Source organism: Dermacentor variabilis, unplaced genomic scaffold (assembly GCF_050947875.1).
Source record: "Dermacentor variabilis isolate Ectoservices unplaced genomic scaffold, ASM5094787v1 scaffold_13, whole genome shotgun sequence".
NCBI classification, from domain to species: Eukaryota; Metazoa; Arthropoda; class Arachnida; order Ixodida; family Ixodidae; genus Dermacentor; species Dermacentor variabilis.
The window spans coordinates 14707609-14731100 of record NW_027460291.1 but is presented as its reverse complement, the minus strand read 5'-3'; the positions used below and the strand labels follow the sequence as shown (position 1 = coordinate 14731100).

At 45.6% G+C, this 23492-nt stretch overlaps 1 pseudogene; it reads right to left on the bottom strand.

The window, feature by feature from the left end:
• The window catches only part of LOC142566809 (uncharacterized), a 66999-nt pseudogene extending 47969 nt beyond the window's left edge, over window positions 1–19030 (bottom strand).
• Window positions 19031–23492: the final 4462 nt, after the last annotated feature.

Below are 23492 nucleotides of genomic sequence, written 5' to 3'. Positions count from 1 at the left end.
GTGTCAGGCGTCAAGCGTTGGACGTCGCTTCGGCAAGAAGAATTTCAAACCACGCATACCCAACCACGCGGGCCCTGTATGCGGCGCAAGCCAATTACTGAGTTAATTCAAGTTCTCAAGGTAAAATACGCAGAAATATCGTAAAGTACAACTCACAACCTACATACATGATAGCGTCGAATTGTAATTTCAATATACGAGAAAACATAATTCTGTTACGCGAAAACTAATAAAGAACAGAAACTCGTTTTCCAGCGTTTCCACCATTCATAGAGCGGCTTTGGCCTCCCAGATTTGCTCGTTGAAATCTCAAAGGCCATAAAGTGGCGCGCCTAGTTCCTTGCAAGATGTCCAGATGGAGGTCGCCTCCGCCGCATGGCGGCCCACGCAACAGGCCGCGTTTCTACCAGAAAGCTCGCTTTCATGCATAACGTTCGCCGCCAGTATTTGCCGGTAAACAATACGGTTACATAAGCTGTACTAGCCGGGAAGCGTGAGAAGCAGTGAGAGATCTTTGAATCTATCGCGTTCCATTCTTAAAGGCGAAGCTAAAGCGCCCTTCAAATTTTTCTGGCGAGTGAGGCGAACCCAGCCGCCATACTTTTCCTTGATTGTTTTAAGTACTGTTTAAACTTGTTGAAAAAGTCGAGTGTACCAAGCCGCTTTTACGGTGGCCTGCTCACGTGCCTACCCGCGGTTTGGAACCACAATGTTAGAACCATATGGAAATAGTGCTACACATTCCTACATTCTATCGTGGATAATTCAAGTGAGTTTTTAGACATGTAGGATTCTTTGGGCTGGTCTTCTGGGCCATAAGGTGTCCTCGATGCCTACAGGTTTATCTGAATGAGCTATCTCGGTTGATCGGTTCCTATAATCAGAAACTCAAACCTCGCCTTCTTTGTTTTTTTTATAAGTGTCCCATTAGAATATTTCGATTTGTAGCTATGTGACTGAGGCGGGGGCATGGAGCAGAGGTAAGACATCGGGCTTGTAATCCAAGGCCTCAGGCTCCAATCCTCCTCCAGTACGCTACAGCGCCAGGCTTCGAGCGGAAAAGATAGGTGTACAATCAGTGAATTCTACTGGTGCTAAAATATGGGACAGAAACTTGGAGGTTCATGAAGAAGCTCGAGAAGAAGTTAACCAACGCAGAAATACCGATGGAACGAATAATGCTAGGCGTAACGTTAAGAGACAGGAAGAGAGCGGTATGGCCTCACAGAGCAGACGGCGATAACCAATATTCTAATTAACATCAAGAGAAAAAAATGAAGCTGGGCAGGCCACGTAATGCGTAGGTTAGGTAACAGGTGGACCTTTGCGGTTACAGAATGGTTGCCATGCCAAGGGAAGGGAAGCGTAGTCGAGGACGCCAGAAAATTGGGTGGGGTGATAAAATTAAGAAATTCACAGGGGCAAGTTCGAATCAGTTGGCGCAGGAAGGGTAATAGACCCTCTGGAAAAGTGCGCCACCTGCCGAGTAAATAGAGTTTCGGTTGCGGTTAATAATAATAATCTTTATTTCACTCATGAAGAGAGGGAATGTGGGAAAAAAGCTGACAAGTCAGCTTGACTTGTCAGCTTCAAACAAATGAAGGAACCCCACCGCTGCCGCCATGTCAGGCAGTAAGACAGACGCTCGTCGTCCCATTACCAAGAATGATCCCTTTTAATGTACCGTCGGGAAATGTATACAGCCAGAATGGTCACGTAACTTGTGTGAGAACTGGTTAAAAGAAATAAAAGCATAGCGCTTACCTTAGCGCGTGTCTGTTGCTCAGACACACACACAGTGCGTATCAGAATGACGTCAAATCTTCCCCGATTCACAAGCACTGTGTGCCTACCAACAAAGGAAAGCACTCTACAAATCCGTCATCAATGCCGAGCCTGTTCGGCGCCCGTACGACGCGCCCATATGGCGTCGTTCTTTGCTCTGGTCTCGAAATTAACGTTCAGCGGAAGGGTCTCGTGGGTGTCGGACAATTTCTTAGCCACGATGTCCGCGTTGTCGGTCGTGTCCATTGGCAGGCTGCTATGTTGAGTCTGTTCTGCCGGGACGGGACTGGCTTCTCCTCTGTTTGGGAGCAGCAACAGATGGCGTCTGTTTCTGCGTACGGTCCCCCTTGCAGTCTGGACCCAGTAGGATCTTGGTGTTGAGGAAGGACGAAGGACTGTGCCCTCGGCGCATCTGTCTTTCAGCCATACTTGGTTGCCTGCGGATAAGCTGGGAAGAGGTCTCGCAGCATGACATCTGTCAAAATACACCTTTTGTCTCCGTCTGTATTTTACGTCCTGCTTTTTCCAAGAAACGGTTACCACTCGCGGTTTTAACGCGGATGGGATCATCGGTTCGGAAAATTGGGTGCGCTCTGCAGCAATGTTTGGCAGTTGGCTATGTTTGTTGCAATTTCATGGCTAATTCCCGGCCACCAGACTGATTCCTTAGCATTTGCGCTGCAGCGGGAAATGCCTTGATGCCCTTCGTGGATTCTATGAAGCATTTCTTTCCGCAGATATCTTGGGATTACTAGTCTGCCGACCTTTAGAAGCAACTGCTTGCAAACCGTGATGTTGCCACCATGCGCCCAGAATGGTTTGAGAACTTGTGGTAGCCGACCCTTTGCTGGCCAACCTTGCATGCAAGTTTCGAGCAACGATGCGCACTTGGTGTCCGTTGCCTGCTCGGAGCGTATGCAGTCGAGCATGTAATCTGAGAGCTCATATCGAATGACTCTATCCACATGAGTCGAGACGTCAGCTTCAGACAATTCCCCAATAGACAGTCCCGTGTTCTTCACTCTGGTTCGAGAAAGAGTGTCCGCTGGAGCGACGGTTTTACCCGGCACGTGTGTGAGCGTGAACGAGTACTTCATAAGGCGCATTCTGTACCTTTCGATTCTTGGTGGAAGAGAATCGAGAGGATCGCGACCCAGTAGCGGAAGGAGGGGCTTGTGGTCTGTCTCAAATAAAAACGTGAGGCCTCTCAGAAATTCGTCGACGCGTTCTGCTGCCCAGGTCAAAGCCAACGCTTCCTTTTCGATTCGTGAATACCTCTGCTCCGTTTTCGTGAACGATCTGAAGGCATATGCTACTGGACGTCTTTTGCCAAATGGCTGATCCTGTAGTAGTACAGCGCCAAGTCCTTGCGAAGACGCGTCCGCCGAAACGAATGTCGAGTAGATGGGGTTGTACCTTGCCAGGCACCTGTTAGAGCTGAGAGTAGTCTTGGTCTTCTCAAAAGCTTCCTCTTGTTGAGTTCCCCAACAGCAGTCGCTGTCTTTGTTGACGAGGCTGCGTAAAGGCGCAGATATAGACGCGGCATCAGGAAGAAACCTTGTGAGGTGGTTCATCATGCCTAATAAGGAACGAACCTCAGCGCCATTTTGGGGTCGAGGCAACTCCTTGATTGCTCTGATCTCAGGATCTTGGCACACACCATTGGCGTCAAAGTTCATGCCCAGAAATTCTACTTGCTCAACAGCGAAACATTTTTCCTTGTTAAGGGTTACTCCTGTTTGTTCCAGTCGCTCGAGCACGTTACGAAGGCGGTTGTAATGTTTCACTTTGTTCTTGCCGTGCACCACAATGTCGTCCATATTGTTCAGTACGCCGTCTAGGGGTTCGACGACCTGCGAGAACTTTCTCTGAAAAATTTCTGGTGCGGATGTGATCCCGAACGGCAACCTGCGGTAGCAGTACCGCCCATACGGCGTTATGAAAGTGGTGAGCTTTTGACACTCTTCGCAAAGCTTTATCTGGTAGAATCCAGAATTTGCGTCCAGTTTAGAAAAGACCTTGGCTTCCTGGAAGCTTCCCGTAACTTGCTCTACCGTTGGTAGCTGATGACGCTCGCGTCTGAGAAATTGGTTCAATTGAGTTAAGTCGACCCATATCCTTACTACTCCAGACGGCTTCATTACGGGTACAAAAGGAGCGCACCATTCTGTCGGTTCTTCGTCCTTTTGTATCATTCCTGCTCGTTCTAGCCTGTCCAGTTCTTGCTTGACTTTTTCCTTCATTGGAATAGGAATCTGTCTGGGTGTAGACAGAGCGTACGGTGTTGCATTCGGGACGAGATGCATGGTATGTTCTCCAGATATGGAACCCGTGCCTTGGAATACCTTAGGATACCTGCTTACGATGTCGTCAGCAGTTCCTAAGTCATCTAAGAAGCGAATGATTCCTACGGCTATGATAGCTGGTAGAGCCAACAAAGGTGTGCGTAAGTTATGCACGACGTAAATGGTCTGCTTCGAACGGTTGCCTTTCCAAGCTACTTCAGCGTCAAACTTTCCGATCGTACGAATGCTTGCATTGTTGGGTCCTTTAAGATCACCTGTGTTGTCCAGAGAACGCGGAAGTAAAGGGAAATTTTCCCCGATGACTGTCACTTCGGCTCCCGTATCTGCTTTCATGCGGAGCTTATGGTCTTTTATCAGCACCGTGACGAAGTGCTCAGATGGTGTGTTCGCCGATTGCTCGACCGTGCCAAGAAATTTATCAGCTTCGGCAATGTCGTCAAGGTTCCCGTCTGCTCGTCTCTTTTTTCGGCACGCCTTTCGAAGTGGCCCAACTTTCGGCAAAACCTGCATCTTTTTTGTTTCGCCGGACAATTGCTCCTCGGATGAAATGGTCCGGCGCAGAAACTGCAGAAGTTTCAACGATAAGCTGGCTTCAGACCGCGGGTAAGCTTTTGCTCTTTCCAGCGGTTTTCTCGGGCTTTATTGCGGCGACGCAAGCTTCTGGGATAGTGCCCTCGTGTTCTTTTAGCTCGGCTTACTGTTTCTTTACCGTTTCGCTTGTACGCGTTTTCGCCAAAGCAGTGCTCAGCGTGAGATTAGGACCCATCTGTAGTTCTTCCGAGTGTAGCTGGTCTCGTAGTCCTACTACGAAGCGATCTCTTATTAGGCGTTCCTTCATTTCTTTGAACTCGCATCTGTCTGCTAGCCTGTGACCATATTGGCTGTATATATTTAACGACGGTACATTAAAAGGGATAATTCTTGGTCATGGGACGACGAGCGTCTCTCAGTCCTACCATATCATTCCATGTCCTACCATGTCAGACAGTCTCTCTGACGGTCTGACATGGTGTCAGAAGTGGAATGTATGAAAGGTGACTACGATGTAGCGCTGCAACAGCCCGTCAACAAGCGAACGAGCGCCTGCCTCCACAAGAGCAAGTCCTCCCGGTGACAATCGTCAAGCAGTGCTTCAGCATGGCTAGAATCAAGCCTGCTAGGCCTTTCGACTTCCAGAACACTGCGGACTGGCCCGCCTGGATGGACGAATTCGACCACTACAGATTCGCATCCGGACTACATGAGAAACCAGACGAAGTAAAAGTAAGGACTCTTCTCTATACAATAGGCAGAAAGGAACGGGAGATCCTTCGGTCGCTAAACGTCAAAGATGAAGAAATGGAGCACTTCAACCTCGTAAAGTCAAAATTTAAGGGCTCTTTCGTCCATACCAAGAACACAGTCCACGAGAGTGCTCGCTTTATTCTACGCAGCCAATAACTGCGAGAAACAGTAGACCAGTTTGCAACCGAGCTTAACAGGTTAGCAGACAGATGCGAGTTCAAAGAAATAAAAGCATAGCACTTAACTTAACGCGTGTCTGTGGCTCAGACACACACACAGTGCGTATCAAAATGACGCCACATCGTCCCCGTTTTACAAGCACTGTGTGCCAACCAAGAAGGGAAAGCACTCCACAAACTAGTCATCAAGGCCGAGTCTTTTCGGCACTCGTACGACGCGTCCATATCGCGTCGTTCTTTGCTCTGGTCTCGAAGTAACGTTCGGCGGAAGGGTCTCGTGGATGTCGGACAATTTCTTAGCCACGATGTCTGCGTTGTCGGTCGTGTCCATTGGCAAGCTGCTTTGTTGAGTCTGTTCTGCCGGGACGGGACTGGCTTCTCCTCTGTTTGGGAGCAGGAACAGATGGCGTCTGTTTCTGCGTACGGTCCCCCCTGCAGTCTGGACCCAGTAGGATCTTGGTGTTGAGGAAGGACGAAGGACTGTGCCCTCGGCGCATCTGTCTTTCAGCCATACTTGGTTGCCTGCGGATAAGCTGGGAAGAGGTCTCGCAGCATGACATCTGTCAAAATACATCTTTTGTCTCCGTCTGTATTTTACGTCCTGCTTTTTCCAAGAAGCGGTTACCACTAGCGGTTTTAACGCGGATGGCATGCATGACACTCGTGAGCGTAAGCGAGGGCTCATTAGCAGTTGCGCGGGACTATAGATGGTTGGGCCCGGTGCGTTTCTCTAATTCAGCAAGGCAATGTATGGGTCCAGCGCTTTCTTCAGTAGTCTTTTGAGAGTCCCTACCATGCGCTCAGCTTCCCCGTTAGCTTGTGGGTAACGAGGGCTCGTTGTGACATGCTTGAAGCCGTATTTTCTTGCAAAATCAATGAAAGCAAATCAGATGAACTGTGGTCCGTTGTCAGGTATTACCGTTTTCGGGATCCCTTGTCTGACGAAGATGCTTTTCAGGTGCTGGATGACCACCTGTGACGATGTTCCTTGATCCAGTAGGGCCAGCTCAGGATACCTCGAATGGTAGTCGACAACAACAAGATAGACAGCTCCTTTCATCTCAAATAAATCAATTCCGACTTTCTCCCATGAAAGCTCAGTTGTTTCAGATGGGATCATCGGTTCGGAAAATTTGGTGCGCTCTGCAGCACAAATTTGGCAGTTGGCTATGGTTGTTGCGATTTCCTGGCTGATTCCCGGCCACCAGACTAATTCCTTAGCGTTTGCGCGGGAGCGGGAAATGCCTTGATGCCCTTCGTGGATTCTATGAAGCATTTCTTTCTGCATAGATCTTGGGATTACTAATCTGGTGACCTTTAGAAGCAACTGCTTGCTAACTGTGATGTTGCCACGATGCTCCCAGAATGGTTTGAGAACTTGTGGTAGCCGATCCTTTGCGGGCCATCCTTGCATTCGCAGGATGCGTAAAGCGTCCTGGGAATGAATTCGCCTTGTTATCGTGGAGCGCCGTAACCGCCGTAACGAGGTGCTTGCGATTCGCTGCTACAACGTCGCTTCTGCGTTAGTTGGACGCCGATTTCGACGTGAGCGATGTCGTTTCTCATGTACACGGCTGGGAGAGTTACTTGTCGTGCCTCCTGCCGCTCCGGGAGACGGCAATCACCAGTTTTTTTTCGACGACGACTACGAAGGACCAACGAAAGGCGTACATGTTTGTGACGGAGGGCTACGTGGTTGCATCTACAGTCTGCGCGAACTACTCCTGCAAAACGTAAGCTTTTGCGGCTGAATGACACCAATTTCATAGATAACATTAGTAACAGCGCTGAGAAAGCTTGTTAGGCCAATACATTGATGCACGAAGGGATTCGGCATCTTGGGAAGCGCTTAAAATCCCTTGCACCGCGTGCGCTTGTTCGGACCCATGTAGTAGGCAATCTGAATGAAAGGCGATTAATTTAACCGAATTCGGTCATTCAATGTCTGCAATAATTTTAATTTCTATGACAAACCTTAGTTGTACTTGTAGCTTTATACACGGTGCGTGAACGTAGGCTCGAGCGGAAAGGAACCACTTTGTTGAGGAGAATCGCTGACAAGGGTTTCACGCTCGTGGAACTGTTGAGCCGCTTGCTGATTACTAAAGCGCAAAATACTTTATCTCCCGAAAAAAGGTTATTGTCACGCTACCACCTGTTAAAAAATTTAAGGCTTTTGCTTCGTAAATCGGCACTAAAGATGTTCGTGTTTCTGCTTCGCCACAACGAAATTGATTGACTGTGTAAAGAAGGGTAATGAAGAGACTCAGCGTCTGATTTGACTCGAAAAATGTGGTGGGCGCCACACCTTTATGGAATTCAGGAATCACGTTTTATATTGCTTGATGTCACAGCATGCGTCTGACTACGTTAACCAACTTTGCCCCCTCAAGAGCACTGCTGTGTCTTTCATCTACCCTGCAGCGAAGCAGACCTATCGGCTTCCTGTTGGATGTATATTTGATTGTCCACATGTTTGCACAAGCTCGCAATTGAAAAGCCATGCTACATGCCACGCCCCCACTGACACAATTGCGTATTCCCATCGAGCCGCGGTCTATTGCGTATATAAGGGGTGCCGCCCCCCTGCCCCTATTGGTAACAAACCGTCGCGTGCCTCTCCTCGCAGCTGACAGATACCAAACTTATAAAAAATTTCGTGCTGCACTCAAGAATAAACCGGCAATGTTGTACATTTGCACTCTCCGTTTCAGCGCTAATACCATCTTTGTGAAGGCCAGCTGCTACAGACACCAACGAAAAACCATCTCACCATATACAGTCAAAGCAGCGTTGTCGCTACATGAAGACATACTTGTCGGCCTTTGTGAGTGTGCTGCTGGCAAGCACGCATGTAACCGTTTGCAAGCTGTACTGAAGTTTGTGGCACTACTTCAAGTCAAAAGATACAAATAGCACCGGAGAGTCTCTCATCAACAGATTTGCCGCAGCAGTGGGGAGTACCAAGGACCAACCTGCTTCGCGGAACTAGTCTTCAGCAGGTAGACTGGCAGACAGTAGGGGAGGGCGGGCAAGATTTGCCCCGCACCTCTTGCATGTATCAAGGCATTGCTGCTAACGAAGATACAAAGCAACAGGAGGAAGACATAAAGGCATTTGCCGGTGCACTGAAAGAAATTAATCGCAGGCAGGAGTCTGCCACCTTTCTCGAGGCTGAAGACAGCTCAAATGTCCCTGAAACAAAATTTGGGACACACTTAAGGGATGTCTTCTCGACTGCCAGCAGTGTTCTTCATATCCAAAGAGCTAGAAGTCCCACGGCCACAAACATGGGAAAGGGCTGAGCGTATAACGGGTGCTTTCACTGTTACACAATGGAAAATACCTGACAAGTACGATGGAGCCTATGCAGCATTTATTAATGTACTACACTTAGTTTTATTTCTATATGCATCAACATCACCTGAATTTTATCCCGAAAAGTCAAGCGTTTCAGTCTCTGCACAATAACACATAAAATATGTGCCATTGAAATTAATTTCCGGGTATATGCATCACCCCAGCGAAGGCGCAGGACCTGGAAAGGGCGTCTAGGAGGCAAAAAATAGCCTGACATGGCATCAAGCTCGTCTTCACCGCCTTATTGCGTTCAGCTTCGGTTTGGTCCTGCACCTGAAGAAGTGGACAAAGAAAGACTTGACTAGTTTGACGACTGCGAAGGACCTTTCACGCGTTTGGCCCGTCAGGTATGTTCAGGCATGGTGTTATTGAAAACATTTTGCGCATGCACTTTTGTCCTTTTCATTTCATTTCACTTCATTTATTTCCTTAAATGCCCCATTGAAGGGGTATTAGATAAGGGGTGGGTGTATACATACATAAAAATTGAAGTGCATATTTTTATTACAGGGTAAGATAATTTGTTACTGTGTTTAAAAATGTGCTAGGACAGGTTATGACTATGACTTTGTTGGAAAGGCCGTACCAGTCTGTTGGTGCACGAAAAAAGAATGAAGACGAAAAAGTGACAGTGCGTGTACGTGGGCGCGCGACTTGTTGCGGGTGACCGGTGCGGCTGGATATGCGTGCCGGGGGGACAATGTATGGTGCTTCGGCAAGTGAGCTGTAAAATAACTTGTGAAAAAGACAGACTAGCAATGCGGCGTCGAGATGCAAGCAATGATAAGCCGGATTCTGTTTTTAGTGGCGATATACTGATGTCGTAGGAGTACTTAGAATGTATAAATCTTGCAACTCGATTTTGAAGCGATTCCGGTTGATTGTCTAATTCCAGTCTAATTTCGCCCTGACGAGAGACGAATAGGCTAGTAATTTTACATTTATGGGGGCGTGGTGCAAATGGCGTTTTAAAAACCCGAGTGTAGCAGATGAAATGATGTTCATAATGTGCATTTCCCAGGTGAAATCACTACAAAGGGTTACTTCGAGATATTTGTTGGAACGAACTAATTCAAGGTTGACGTCAGCAATTTGGTACGAGAAAACAAGTGGATTTCTGCGGCGGTGAAAGGGGAGTCTTACGTTCGTTAGGGTTTAGTTCCCTTAGCCAAAGGTTACACCATTCCTGTACACTTCGCAGGTCGCTTTGAAGGGAAGTGTTATCGGAAGCGCTGTTAATTTTGCGATAAATTACACAATCGTCTGCAAACATACGGGTGTTAGAAGATACATGCATTGGTAGGTCATTAATGTAAATTAGAAATAGTAGTGGACCAAGGACCGACCCTTGGGGTACGCCTGAGTTTACAGGGGTAGAGTTTTTTATTTATTTATTTGCAGAGTACCTACATCGCCATAAAGGCATTACGTAGGGGGGAACAAAATATAACCAGTAAAACAGAGAAGCTTTCGGACAGATATACTGACAAACAGAATCACTACAATAGCTGTTAGAGAAAGGCATACAAGTAAAGTGAAACAAGCAGGTTCCAAGATATATAACACACACATTTGTTTTACAAGAGCGCCGTCACAGCATAGAATAGAATAGTTCGTTATTTGACACATTTACTATATCATTTGATAAACCGTTCCACTGTCTAATTGTTTTGGGGAAAAAGAGTAGTAGAAAGTGTTTGTTCTGCAGTTATAGGCTGAGATCTTTTTGTTGTTATCACAGCGAGTCGATATTTAATCTGGTTCCAGGAGATAGTTATAGCGATTAATACCTGTCTGATTATTATATATTCGGTGCAATAGTTTAAGCCTTAACTTCTGCCTACGCATATGTAGTAGATCCCATCCTAAAGTGGCCTTCATTTCGGAAACGCTAGAGTACGGGCTGTATATATTGCAAACAAACTTTGCTGCTTGGTTCTGTAGTTTTTCCAGTCCATTAATGTGGTAATCTTGATAGGGATCCCATATTACACAAGCATAATCAAGTATTGTTCTAACATGTAAGAAGTATAAAATTTCTTTAATTTCGCGTGTTGCCTGTTTAAAATTTCTGCGAATAAAATGTAACATCCTGCTAGCTTTTGCTATGAATGTGTCAATCTGTTTATGCCAAGTGAATGATTCGGTAAAATAGACTCCTAAATATTTACATTCAGACTGTATGTCGATAAGCGTGCCATTGATGTTATATCGGTGCTGAAATTTGGATAATTTTCTGGAAAAACTTACGCTACTGCACTTTTTTATATTTAAATTCATGTTCCATTTTTTTACACCAAATCGCTACCTTATCTAAATCTGTTTGCAATGTATCAATGTCATCTTCAGTGGTAATTTCTCTGTAAATCACACAGTCATCAGCAAATAGTTTTATGGGTGATGTAATTAGTTCGACAATGTCATTTATGTAGATTAAAAATAGCAAGGGCCCCAGTACGCTTCCCTGAGGAACACCCGAAGAAACAGTTATTGGTGAAGATGCAACGTTGTTTAGGACAACAGACTGGGGTCTTCCGTTTACGTAGTTTTGTATCCAATTTTGAACGTTTTCGTTTATATTTAATGCAGCGAGCTTTACATCTAGGAGCTTATTGGACACAATATCGAAAGATTTTTGAAAATCAATAAAAACCGCGTCTACCTGACAATTGTTATCAATGGTTTTAGATCAGAAGTGCTGCAATTCTATTAGTTGTGTGTTGCAGGAATAACCTTTTCGGAGTCAGTGCTGGGAAGGTGTAAAAAAGCGTTTGAGTCAAGGAATGCAGATATGTTACTATATAAAATGAGCTCGAATGTTTTGCAACATATTGACGTTAGTGAAATCGGCCTGTAGTTTTCTCTGAGTTTTCTATCGCCCGATTTAAAAACGGGTGTCGCGCTTGCCGTTTTCCAATCTTGGGGAATGAGGCCTGTTTCAAGGGAAAGCTTATAAATGATCGTTAAATACGGAGAAATGATGCCATGACACTCTTCAAGGACTACTAGGGATATTCCATCAGGTCCAATTGCTTTTGTGTCATCTAAACGGCGTAATAAAGAGTCGACACCACTAACATCAATTTAAACGTCTGGCATCATATCGCCTTGATTGGCGTTGTCTCCCCAGCAGGTAATAGCGAAAACACAGATTGGAAGTACTTGTTGAAGCATTCCGCCCTCTGATAGTCCGACGTCACGCTTTTGCCGTCAACAGATAAAGATGGTATCGATATGGCTTCTTTTCGATTTTGTTTTAATAATAATATTTGGGGTTTTACGTGCCAAAACCACTTTCTGATTATGAGGCACGCCGTAGTGGAGGACTCCGGAAATTTTGACCACCTGGGGTTCTTTAACGTGCACCTAAATCTAAGCACACGGGATTTTGTTTTACATATTTCCAAAAAAAAGATTTTGGGTTTTCTCTCAAGTCTTTGTTTAATTTAACAAAGAAGGTATCTTTGGCAGCATTAATCGTTGCTTTCAATAGCTTATTTATCTCTTGCAAGCGTTTCTTATTTGCCAGACTGGTGTCGGCAGAAAATGTTTTATACGTTTGTCTTGCTTTCCTTATAAGTTTACGTATTTCTACGTTAAACCAAGGTTTTTGTTTTTTTCGTTGCCGCAGGTACCTGCATGGAACATGACTTTCGACTAGTTCAAGTATTTTGTCCCGAAATGCTGACCACAAAGTTAACTGACAGCGTGCGTTTGACATATATTGGAAAGTAGGAAAGAAATTTTCAAGTTCGGTCCTGGTAGCAGCATAGTCTCCTCTGTCGTAGCTGTACACTTTTCTTTGCGCAATTTGCGCCATCCGTACTCGCTGTATGTTAAGTTCTATGACAACTGCCCTGTGGTCTCTAATACCTGGGCAAACAGTAACTTTTGATATTATGTTCGGCTCATTGCAAAGTACTAAGTCTAGAATTGCATTTTCTCGCGTAGGTTCCAGTACTTACTGCTGCAATCCATTTAATCCGAGCAGTTCTTCGAACTCTGTGTAAATACGGGACCTATTGCCAGCCACACATCCGGCATTCCAGTTTAAGTCTGGCAAATTGAAATCCCCCCTTGAAATACGCTATTAGGCAGGAGAGATAGCATCTCAGACAGCAATCCGAATGAGTCGCTGCTGCCGGGTGGGCGGTAGAATGTCCCGTAGACTACATTGTTTCTGTTAGGCAATTTCACAAGGCACCAGACAGACTCAGAATTGTTTTCAAATAAAATTTGTGTACTTGACAATGCATTTGATATCAAAAGGAATACTCCCACGCCATGTCCATGCCTATCTTTCCGATAGACAGTAAAACCAGGCGGAAAGATTTCTACATCAGGTATATCCTTGTCTAACCATGATTCGGTGCCCATCACAATCTGAGGTTTAACAGTGGCTACTAAAGGCATGAAGTTATCGACTTTGTTCTCTATGCTGCGACAATTTACAAGCAGGACAGAGAGCCGTTCAGGCTGCGAGCAACGTGCTGAGTTATCTTTCGGAGGAACGGAATTCGGAATGCGTCATTTGCCTCTGTCCACTCGCGCATGCGCCTGAAGTGGAACTGGCATCCGCATATCGCTATCCCAGACAAACGTTTGCCCATTGATGATCAATTTATCATAAATCAAGCGAACACGATTTTCTTTGTTCTCTCTTTTTTCTTTGGCATAATTCCAAAGCTGACGTCTTTTTTCTTGTACGGCTCGGCTGAAATCTTCAGAGATGCTGTACGAAGTGCCTTTTAGTCTGTAAGCGTTTTTAAAGACATTTTCTCTAGCCTTCCACCTTGAAAAGCATGCCACTATGGGCCGGTTTTTGCCTTCTCTGAAAACGCCTACGCGATGAGCCCGTTCAACCGAAATATCAAGTTTCATCACATCTTTGCATATTCCACTTATTAGTTTTCCAGACGCCTCCCACGTCTCGTTATGCTCCCTGTCAGGCAACCCGAAAAAGACCAGATTCTGTCTACGGCTTCTATTTTCCAAGTCGTCTAGTTTAGCCATAAATTTATCTTCCATTTTTTCCACCCGAGCAATACGACTTTCTACATTGTTTGTCTTCTCTATTAAGCCCGTAATTTTGGATTCTAATTCACATATTCTTGTTGTATATTCCGTTCACTTCGCAAGCACAGTTTCCTGGCCTGTTTTCATTTCTAAGAGAATTCTTTCAATGTTTGTCATTTGGTCACGTTCAACTGCATTCATGGGCCCTGGATTTAGTTCTACAGTCCCCGATAGGAGCAGTAAGATTTGGGAAAGCGTCAGGCAGCCGTCGTAGAGAGAGAATAGTAGAGCATCAACGAAGCACAGGTTGGCATGTTCAAGACACTCAATCATTTGTCGCTTGCTAATGGGGCACGACACTCTTAAAAGCATAACTTTGCTAGAGCGATAACACTTAGTTCCATTTAGGTAACTGACCTGGTACATGAAGAAGCGTGAGTTTGTGCCGAAAAGAGCGTCGTGCCCCAGTCGCTCTAGGCTTGCCTGGTCCTTTATATGGCCAGCGCGCAGCGGAACCGGAAAGGCTCCCCGATGCGCAGATTCCACTTCGGTGTGTCGGAGATCGTACACGATTTCCAGCATATAATCTTGCGGACCGTGTAAGGCATGAGCAGATGATTGCAGATCCGTTGTAGCAGCATCTGGCCAAGGTTTGGTGAAGCCATGTTCCACCGCGAAGTCGGCGTTCACCACGACAGCGAAGAATCTGAGCAGCACCTGGTACATGAAGAAGCGTGAGTTTGTGCCGAAAAGAGCGTCGTGCCCGCAAGTTAGATGTTTGATGGTTGACAAAGACTGATTGTGAACGGTTACTTAAGAATTCTTTAATCCATGCTAAGATATTGGTATTAAGATGTAATGCGGCAAGTTTTAGTAGTAGACGCTCATGAGGAACATTGTCAAAAGCTTTGGCGAAATCTAGGAAGATGGCGTCAGTCTGGAAGTTAGAGTCAAGGTTTCCATGCAGGTCATGAACGAACATAGCTAGCTGTGTTTCGCAAGAAAAACCTTTCCTGAAGCCAAGCTGCGCAGGATGAAAAAAAATGGTTGGCATCAAGAAAGTCTTGATATGTGTGTCGATGATATGTTCAAGGATTTTGCAGGCTACACTGGCTAATGAGACGGGGCGGTAATTTAATGGTGAGTGTTTGTTGCCCCATTTGTAAACTGGAACGGCCTTTCCGTGCTTACAATCTGGAGGCAGCACGCCTGTTGAAACTGACTGTGAAAATAGAAGAAAGAGATATGCCGCACAAATATATTTAGTGTTTTTTTAGAATTTTAGACGTAATGTCGTCCACACCAGTTGCCGATGAAAGTTTGATATGTATATGAGGGGTGGAATACCGGATGGAAAAAATGTAATTGGTGGCATGGTACATTGAAAGTTCGTATGGGGAATAGAAAATGACATTTCAGTTTCTTGTGTAAAAACTGACGCAAAGGTTGTGTTAAAAAAGTGAGCACACTCAGCGTCGGTTAGGGAATCACCTTATTCATTTGATAGGGTAATAGTTCGCGTGTCCTGTGGGCCAGATAAGACTTTCCAGAATTATTTTGGTCGTTCTTAAGCATGTTCGGCACATCAGAATAAAAGAATGAGCGTTTGGCATGATTATATGGCTTCCAGATAGGCAGTTTCAGCGGTTTTTTATTTTTTCCATGCGTCAGGGGTGTTACGGGGCTTAGCTGCGCGGAAGAGACTTTTTTTCTTGTTTTCTAATCGCTTCATTGCTTTATTAAACCAGGGTTGTGCTGAATTGGAATGAATGCTAATTTGGGGAATGTATTTGCCAACCAAATTGTTTAGTTTCTCTTCGAAAATTTGCCAATTTTCACCCATGTTATGACAAGGATAGGCACCTGCAAAACTGGGGTAAAATTGCGTTAGTTCATGATTAATTGCTTCATAATTGCCCTTTTAATACAAGCGAATAGTCTTTTTAACAGTCGGGGTCAAAACGGGTTTAATTACGAAGTCGACATGAATGACTTTATGGTCACTGATTTCGGGAAGATACGCGATGGATGACATACCCTCAGCATTACTTGTTAAGACAAGGTCTAAAATATGTTGGCAGTTATCGGTGACACGGGTTGGTTCTGTGAGCACTTGAGATAAGTTAAAGTTGAGGCATACCTCGAGGAACTCGTTCGATTCCCTTGCTGTAGCCGTTGGTGCAGGCCGACTTGACCAATTGATATTAGGATAATTAAAGTCTCCAAATAAAATTGCATGCATGTTGGGGTGTTTGGTCGTTATTTGACTTAAGATATTATTCAATCTGAAAGAGAAGTCTGTAGTACTATGAGGGGGCCTATAGCAAATGCCAAGTAAAATTGAATGGGGTGCGGCATGGCATTTAAACCACAGAATTTCAAGATCGGACATAATGTTAACAGATGCACATGATATATTTTGGTTTACGGTGACAAGTACCCTCCCCCCCCTTGTGCTCCTACGACCGTTTGGAAGCAGTTGAAAATTTGGTAGGCCAGCGAGCACTCCGCTCTCCGTTACGTCTCCTGTAAGCCATGTTTCCGTTAATATTAGAAGGTCACTGCAAGATGACGAAACCAGATTAGAAATAATGTCAGGTTTTGGGATGACGCTCCGGATGTTATTGAAAATAGCGGAAAGGAACAACTTTGATCGCGGGGCGGGCAGAGGGTTGGGAGGGACATGTTGATGACTGGGCAATTGCTACGATATTTCCTTAAGAGATTCTGTGGAATGGTCAAACACGTATCGTTTCGTAACTATATGTAATGTTTTGAAGCAGAGAGAATAGGACGTGGATTTCGATTTAGCGAGAGCGATAAGGTTTTTACGAGCAATTCTGATGGGCTGAGGGAAATCTCCGACGCTGAAATTGCTTCCCTTAAACTTAGGTCCATTAGAAAGCAGACTCTTTAGTTTTGAATTGATTAAATTTTACGATAAGTGGCCGAGCACGGCCTTCTGTATGGCGTCCAAGGCAATGCGCACGGTCAACATGGTTGGGATCAATGACGAATTTCAAGTGTTCATTACAGTGGCGGATGACGATTTTTTCAGATTCTGAAAATGTTTCTTTCGGGTTAGGATCGGAGATGTTATAAAATATTAGATTATTACGGCGTGACGTGTTTTCGTTATCGTCCATCTGTGTAGGAAGGCGTGCAATCTGGCCTGCCATTTGGGTGGTATCTATTCTGATTGTATCAAGGACAGTTCGTAGTGTTGAAATGGCTTTGTAATGTCTTTCTAAATGAGTCATGCGTTTACTTAGGTCCGATAGGGTTTTGTCTGTTGTTAGTAGCTTGCTTTTTAGGTCTAGTACTTCAGTAATAAGTTTTGACTGGCCAGAAGCTAGCTTTCCTAATTCAGACATTACGTCTCCAATACCAGGAGGGTCAGGGTTAGTTTCTATATTACCCGACAAAAGCAACAAAGACCGTATGACACGAACACATTCGATAACAATTATAGCCCAACACCGTGGGCTCGATAGCTGTATTAGGAAGCAGTTGCTGGATTTTTTCCCGAAAGGATGATGCGTTCTACTGACCTGCATGGCGAAATACAGCGGATTAGTGGTCTGTGCTGAAGCATAGTCACCACCGAGCCCACAAAGCGCGGGGGACGAGAGGGCCGGCTTTATGGCTGGCGTGGGGGACGATGTTGCTGACGATGGCGCGTTCCATGGGGAATGAGGATCTAAAGAAGGTAGCGATGGCGCTGTTTTACATGATGAATCGGTCGTGGCGGGAGCAGGCAAGGGGCCCGCGCCGGGCGTGCTGGGCCGGATTTCTGGGATAGCTGTGGCTTGGGGGAAGGCCAGAATTCGGGGGCAATAGAAGAAGTTTGGTGATGAAACCGTGCACCTGCATGGCGAGATACGGCGTATTATAGGTCTGCGCTGGAGCACAGCCACCGAGCGTGGGCCTACAATCGAATTCCTGAAGCCTCACTAAATTCTTTTTCCAGCTACGGCGTGGCTAATGAGAAAGACAACCTCTTGAGATACAATGGTACCTTGACAACTGCAGGACATCCTGTCGAAGTATTCAAGTGCAGCCTTTTTGTCGACCAAACAAGGCCACGGCTTGGAGCATTGCCTGACGCCCTAACCTTGGACACTTGTGAACCGTTTCCATAGGGGACAGAAGAGGTGAAATGCCCATATTCCCTCTGACATGACACCAGAGAGGTTCTGCTTTCGGAAGACTTCTTCGTTGCACTTGATGAAGATTTCCGACCTGAACTGAAAGTTTCCCATGAACACTACAAGCAGGTGATTGGACAGATGGGGATAATTCGCACACAGTGGGAGACTTCGTTGTCTTCGGACCGCACTTTATTGTAGTGCAGCGGGTGCGTTTTGCCGCAAAAGAGTGTAACGACATGGTTCATGTCCTAGACAAACTTTATTTTGGCCCTTTGCTCCCATTCCCCGTACAGCGGGCGAGTATATGAATCTAGCTCGAAGAGCTAAAAATTTATGCAATAAAGACAAGTAAACTTTTGCAATAAAGAGAAACTCATTTGTGAGAGTTACCAGTAATAAACCAATTTTTTCCCACCGGTCACTCACTTTCGGCGATTAAAGGGCTTTGCATATTGCTCAGCACGGCACACTGACCATACCTGGTTAATCAGTGGACCCAGGGAAAGTGGCACTGCCCCATCAAAAAAGTGGTAGCACTTGATTTGTTCTATTCGCCGTTCGACATGAATGCGAAGTGAAGCGATTTCCTGTGTCCACTGCACATCATCTTCCTCAAATTGTGTTTGTGTCAACAAAAGTGCACAATTCAGGCCAACCCCTTGTTCTTGAAGTAGATCCTTGATCTTAAAGCCCTTGTCGGCAAACTTTAATTTCCAGAAAACCACTTCTGATCACTATTTGGAGATCAGAGAGTGAAACCCCATCAAAAGTTCTGATGCGAACATCAGAAGGCCATTTGGCGCCACGCCAATGAGGGCCTTAAAAGTGTTCGCCGACATGTAAGTTGAGTACGTACCTGACTGCGAATCGAGGGAGCTAGGTACTTCACCTCTGTGGCGTCCATGATCACCCTATTCCTTGGGTGCAGCTCCCCAAATGCAGGAGGCATGTGCCTTTCAACCTTACTGCGTGGTGCCCACAGTGTTAGTTTTTCTAGCTTGATGTACATAAAATTTATCCGACCAGAAAACACTCTTGACACTGTACTTGCAGAAACACCGTAAATCTCCAGAGGCATATGCTCCAGAGGCAGGTGAAAAATCCAGTTTTCAATTAATTCAGTGTGAGAAAAGGTCCTTCAGCAGGTTCAAGCTTTCGCGGGCGTCCCTTAACGTCACCGGGTGTGCTTTGACTTTCCAAGTATGCATTACGGGCATTCTAACCCGGCTTCAGGCATAAAAGTAAGCATTGGAAGTGCTTGCAGCTAGAAAATCCAGTGTAAAACTGCCCATGCTCAAAAATAACGTACAGCGCGAAGGACAAGGACTGCGAGAGACGACATACACAGCGCTGGACCAAAGCACTAGGACTTGCTCAGGAACAGGAAGAAGACGAAGAGAAAGGGCCCATTGTACTAGAAATGAAGTGTCCATGCTGTTGTCGTCGTCAAAGAGCTTCGCAAGCGAGAACAGCTTTTTTTCTTTTTTTTGCTCGAGTTTGTCTTCAGGTGCTCGTTGCATTTCTCGTAGCTGCTTCTTGGCATCTTCGAGCTGCTCAGTTAGTTTCTAGTTCTCTGCAATCAGCTCATTATTGTTGTCGGTTACTGCGATAGTGTCCTCTTTGAGCTTCCTTGCCTCACCTAAAGCCCTTCTAAGGTTTTGAACACGAGAAGACAGCTGTGCAACTTCTTCGCACCTTGCTTTTAGCTGCAGTTGAATTTCTTTGAAAAGTGGCAGTGCAGGAGTGACAAACCACATCTGCGGCAGTGTTTTGCGTCGCCCGACTCTTGGCTGGTCCGCCTGCATCTTCTGATTGCTGTTAAGGCTCCAAGGGCATAACTTTGCCACTGTTACATTCACGCTGACTTAGATCAGTGCCGGGGCTGTCTCCATGCAAAAGATGGCTTGTAAGACTCTTGCTGGAGCGCAGTGCTCGCTCCTTCGGTAGTAGACGCTGTTTCACAGGCTTCGCAAACGCAAACTGCATCGGCACAGCATTCTCCTTCAGAAAGCGTCGCCCATTGGCGACGTTTGGGATAAGGTCAACCGGCTTGAAATGTTTGGAGCAGACCCTCGTATACTGGCCGACCACGAAGTTTGGCCCTGGATCCCTTCTTATGGCGATTATCCACTTCTTGAACATCATCTTGTCCCGCGAGGACTTGTGAAATGAGACCTGCAAAAGGTAAATCATGATATGCTTGTCCAAAATGCAAGTATTTCACTAAAACAGCTAAGAGGACTGCTTGGATAAAGAGCAATGCGCTGTTGAGGAAACGGTATTTCTCACGAAGGCGGGCATTTTCAGTGTCCAGATCCTAGTGAATGGCTGCACCATGTCAGTTTTAATTGATAACGGTGATTCTGTGACTGTAATGAACGAGAGCTTAGTCGATGCTGACAATATTGCGCGTGGGAAGACCCTCCGTTTGTCTGGCTACAGTGGTTCTTGCAGATAATATAATGGATGGACGTCAGCTGATGTGGAGGTTCAAGGCGAAAAATTAAAGGTCGAAGCATTGGTGGTGATCACAGTGAGTTTTTATTTTATCGTATCCAGGCCTGATACGAAACATGTAAATTATTATCTTCTGAAATGATTTAGTGACCACAGGAAGATGATTTCATCCACTTCTTATCGCCCAAAATACTGATCGTAAACTGTCTTCTGCAAAGGATGTACCTTTGAATTTTTCAGAACTTTTGTGCATTGGCTCATATCCAGAAGCCACAACAGCCATTGAAGTACATTTGCTCTTACGCGACAGCACTGTAGTCAAGAGAAGCTCATATAGCCTCAGTCATAAAAAAATATTTAGAGCAGGAGCTGCAAGGAATGCTGGAGGCGGGAAGCATCAGGCCTTCTACTTCATCTTTTGCCTCTCCTATTACCTTTGTTTTGAAACAAAATTGGTAATTTCGTCTCTACACAGATTAAAGACTAGAAAGCAAACAAATAGATCTATTTCCGTATGCAATGCCAAGAATGGATAAACTCATTGACGAGACAGGAGGACGTCGATGGTTTTCCCGCATTGACCTGTACAAGGGATAATGGCAGGTACCACTAAAAGGGGACACCAAGAAATTTACAGCTTTTGTTACCGCTTTCGACGTAGTGTACAATACACTGCCGTTCCGATGGAAAAACTCTGGATCATGGTTTGAAAAGATTATTAATGATGTGCTTAAGAGCCTCATTGGAAAGTTCTGCAATGTGTACGTGGACGACATAATTGTATACTCAAAGGGAAGATTATGAAGAGCAGCTGAAAAAGGTCATCGAAGCACTCAGCGCTGCTAGGCTCAAGATCAACATTAAAATAAGTTAGTTCTTCTGCAGGAAAGTTGTATTCCTCGGAATAGTATTTGACGGAAGAACCAATGGCACTAAGAAGGAGAGCGTTCAGCACATCAAGATGCCGGCCAAACCATAGGACATTCATTCTTTAATAGTGTTCCTAGGGCTCACAGGCCACTTCCGTGCGCTTATAAAAGACTGTGCGAGAAAAAAGAAAATGTGTCACTGCACTGACACAGAAACGTGTATTGTTCGTATGGTCCGAAGAGTGTGAGAACAGCTATCTCGAACTTGTAAAGCCATTTCATACGATCCTGTGATGACACTCCCAGACCATGACTTGCCCTTTCAACTTCACAGAAACGCTTCTCACTACATTGCTGATGCCATTCGTTATCAAAGAGACGAAAAGGAGAAATCTGGCAGGGAACTCAAGTTCATCTGATGCTGTTCTTGCACATTCACGAAACCGCAAGAAAACTACAAACCGACGGAGAGGGAAGCACTAACAGTCCTACTGACCCTAGGATACTCTAGAAGCTTCCTGGCAGGCAAACACTTCAAGCTCTTCACTGATAACCGGGCATTACCATTTATCTTGGAGCTCGCGCTGCCAAAGGGCAGAATATCCCGCTGGGTGATCGAGATTCAGCAATTCAGCTTCGAAATCACGCATAGGACAGGCCAAAGGCATCAGGACGCTGACGCCTTATCCCGACTCCACGTACCGAAAGAAATTTCAAAAGAGCGTATAAACTTCACGCAACTCTGGGAGGGTATGCAAGGAATGGAGCTGCGCAAGGGGAAAGTCTATGTTCCTGAAAGAAAGGTGCCCACTGCCCTCAACTTATACCGGAGCAGTCCACAATCTGAAGGGCATGATGGATTTTGGAATACCTATCGCAAGCTAACCAAGAGATTGACGGGGAAAAACATGAAAACAGACGTTGCCAATTACGTCAAGACGTGTCGCGAGTGTCAAATTACAAAATAACTCAAGCCACGTGGAAACAGAATGGTACCTCCAGAATACTCAATGATCCCTTTCGAAGTCACTCATTTTGATTTTGCTGAGCTCAAGAAAAAGAGCGAATTTGAAAATTTCAAGCTTTTCTGGTCGCTTTGTATGAGTGCAAGCGTTTTTCTACCGTCAAAGCTGGAAGAGAAGATGAGAACTGCGTCATATCTGTCCTCTAGCGGGACATCTTCAAGAACATCAACGTAATTGTTGCCAACGATGGACCAGCGTTCAGAAGTGAGAAGCTGTGGAAGTAGGCTAGTCAGAAATCATCACGCTTCGCTACCCTCACCTTCCCATCCTGAGGCGGATTCTCTGGGCGAACGCATGCTCCGGGAGCTCAAAATGTTTATCAATATATATGCCGAGTTTAAGGGAGGTTGGAAGAGCACCTTCGTGGTAGCAGTGTCACACCACAACAGGTCCTACACCGCAGGCATTGGGCGTAGCCCGCAATTTTCTGCATTCGGTACTATTCATTGGTTGTCGGCTGACCGAGAGCTGGGCTTAGTCGACAGGTTTCATTTAAAAGGACATCTCAAGACCCAGATGCTGCGACAGAAATGCCGGATAACTATGAAGATGCACTTTGATTGTCGCCACAAAACAGAGATGCCAGAGATCGATTCAGGTTCAGTGATACTGGTGAAACAAATATTGGACTCCAGTCGCAGGTCTGCACTTCGTTGTTAAAACAGCTAAGCAACAAGGACTGTTGAAGGCCGTTTATCATATGACGCCAAGCAGTAGAATTCAAGAGGCATCTGTCAGAAACGTGCTACCATATTACCAGCGTCAGGGCAACGACAACCGGCCAGGAGTGTGAAGCGGTCCAGATCACCAGTTAGCAGGGAACAAGGAAGAAGAGGAGACGAAGAGGGGACGCTGGCTTAAGAAAGCGCCATAAAATTGATGGCGTCACTACGTCTATGTTTTACTACGTCTAGCTTTACATGACAATAGCTTTTTGTTTTTAATGGATGATTTAATAAAACATGTAGGTGCAAATAGTACTGGCGCCTGAAGATGGCCCTTGACCGCAAGGGCTAGGAGGCAGAAGCTTCACGAAAATACTAGCGCTGTAGCAGCCTCT